We start from the raw sequence: 3,072 nt of genomic DNA on the forward strand, positions 1-3,072 counted from the left end.
ATGATCTGGTTGAACTGTAAAGTGCCTTGAGATGACATGTGTTGTGAATTTGGCGCTATATAAATAAACTGAATTGAATTGAATTGAATTGATTGCCAGAAAACAGTGAAGCCACCAGCCGCCATATTGGTACTCCCCACTCCCACAGAGATGCGACATAAAAATGCCTACATGTGCAGCATTTGGCTGCAAAAGCAAAAAGTTTTGCCGGCTGTGGGAAAATGTTTTTTAGGTAATTTCCCAGTCAGTGGATGAACTAACCAATAAATCCATCTATTCTCTAATGGATCCTATAGGATAGTCTGTAGCGTAACATTAGACTGGCTATCTCAGACTGACTGGAAGACATTGACTGAGTTAGCCAATGACATTGGGTCTAATGTCAGAAAATAGAAACTAGAATAAATAATTCACTGTGAAATGCAAAAAAATCTAAATCTAGATAAGTCATTTGTTCTTAAAATAAGTGCATTTGTTCTTGGATTGAGGAGGTAAAAGAGACATTTTGCCAATGGAACAAGACAGTTTACATTTAAAATAAGAAAATGCAGTTGCATTGACTTATTTCAAGTGCATATTATCTAATTATCTTATTTCAAGAGTAAAATTACTCATTCCATTGGCAAAATATCTCATTTACCTACTCTAATTAAGGGTGAAGACACATAATTTTTACTTATTTCTAGATCGCTTTTTGCAGTGTAGTAATTCATTATTAGGGGATGCTGTTCTTTTTGTAGTGTTAGTTGTATTTCTCATGTGCTGAAATATATTGCATGTTATATTGAGGGAAAAAAATCATCTCAAACATTTTCAAAGGCTCCCTTAGCAAAAAGTAATATAGTTGAAATAAATTCTTAAGTATAAGTTTAGAAAGTATACCGATCAATTTACTTTTAGTGCACTTAAAGTATTACTAAAGTAATACTTCTTCGAACTAAATTGGAACATTTTTAAGTTTACTAACAATAAAGTGAACAGGTACAATATACGATATAGTTTAAAATGAGTAAACTCTAAGTGCACTGCCTGATTTTTGGTATGAAATTAGTGCACTTTTAGTTTACTTCAATAAACTACTTTTTGCTNCTCCAGCTACAGATTGCTCTGGTGCGACCCGGCAGAACTGAGAAGGACTCCTGGATGATGATCAAAGGTTTTCAGAACTGAGTGATGGAAAAAAGAAGCAGATTTTTAATTGGTTAACCCTGTTTTAGATCCTAAAAATCAAATTGAAAGTTACTTTGACTAGTTTCTAGTTACTTTGATTGAGTAGTAGCTGAGCTACTAACTCAGTTCCCTACGCCCGCTTCATTATTAGGCTAAAAGTTGCTGACAAATTCAAAGCATTCCTTAGATCATGAGGTTAAACGGTTGGGAAAATGACTTAAACGTTTCTTAGAAAAAGGCAGCAAACTAAAAGGCCTTTTGACGGGTTGTTGATTTAAACATCTACTCGACAACACTCCCCTCTAGTGGTCTGAATGAGTAACTCATCAGCTAACAGGTTTATTCCACTGATCTCCATTTATTCATTGTATTGCTGATTGCCAGAAAACGGTGAAGCCACCAGCCGCCATATTGGTACTCCCCACTCCCACAGAGATGCGACATAAAAATGCCTACATCTGTAGCATTTGGCTGCAAAAACAAAAAGTTTTGCCGGCTTTAGGAAAATGTTTTTCATGTAATTTCTCAGTCAGTGGATGAACTAACCAATAAATCCATCTATTCTCTAATGGATCCTAGTACAGTCTGTAGCGTAACATTAGACTGGCTATCTCAGACTGACTGGAAGACATTGACTGAGTTAGCCAATGACATCGTGTCTAATGTCATAAAATAGAAACTAGAATAAATAATTCACTGTGAAATGCAAACAATCTAAATCTAGATAAGTCATTTTTTCTTAAAATAAGTGCATTTGTTCTTGAATTGAGGAGGAAAAAGAGACATTTTGCCAACGGAACAAGACAATTTACACTTAAAATAAGAAAACACAATTGCATTGACTTATTTCAAGTACATATTATCTAATTATCTTATTTCAAGAGTAAAATCACTCATTCCATTGGCAAAATATCTCATTTACCTACTGAAATTAAGGGTGAAGACACTTATTTCTAGATCGTTTTTGCAGTGTAGTAATTCATTATTAGGGGATGATGCTGTACTTTTTGTAGTGTATTTCTCATGTGCTGAAACATATTGCATGTTATATTGAGGGGAAAAAATCATCTCAAACATTTTCAAAGGCTCCCTTAGCAAAAAGTAATATAGTTGAAATAAATTCTTAAGTATAAGAATACTTAAGCATAAGTTTAGAAAGTATACCGATCAATGTACTTTTAGTGTATTTAAAGTATTACTAAAGTAATACTTCTTCGAACTAAATTAGGACATTTTTAAGTTTACTAACAATAAAGTAAACATATTGTTAACTATATGAAATATAGTTTAAAATGAGTAAACTCTAAGTGCACTGCCTGATTTTAGGTATGAAATTAGTGCACTTTTAGTTTACTTCAATAAACTACTTTTTGCTAAGGGATGCACAGACACAGCATAAAAGCATGACATCATGCATACATCATTTGCAAATAGGAAAATATTACATCATTAACAGACATGTACTTGTATATCAGTCTTGATGTAAAATCTTGAAATTATATGTAATGTGTAATTACCATAACAATGTCATCAATACATGTATTATTAAATGTGCATCATCAATTTAGCACTTTTGGAACATCTGTATTATTATGTTCAATTAACACATTAATTTTATTGTATTGGATTTATATAACATGTTATATTACACGATTTATAGACTTCATTTACTCCATATTGATCATGCAATGTGATGAGCCTATTTTTTATAAGTTCCAGTAATGTACTTATTCTATGAAACAGCCAGTCTGCGTCAAAGTGATGAATTTATATTTATTTTAAAAGGTTTAAATCCCCCTAAAAGTGAGAACATCATCGTTGTTCAATGCTTTAGCTCACAGATTGTTTACGCTGCGACCGGTCTAACTAAGGAGTACCAATATGGTGGCTGGTGGCTTCCCT

This window comes from Cyprinodon variegatus, unplaced genomic scaffold (genome assembly GCF_000732505.1).
Source record: "Cyprinodon variegatus isolate N-32 unplaced genomic scaffold, C_variegatus-1.0 Scaffold642, whole genome shotgun sequence".
NCBI classification, from domain to species: Eukaryota; Metazoa; Chordata; class Actinopteri; order Cyprinodontiformes; family Cyprinodontidae; genus Cyprinodon; species Cyprinodon variegatus.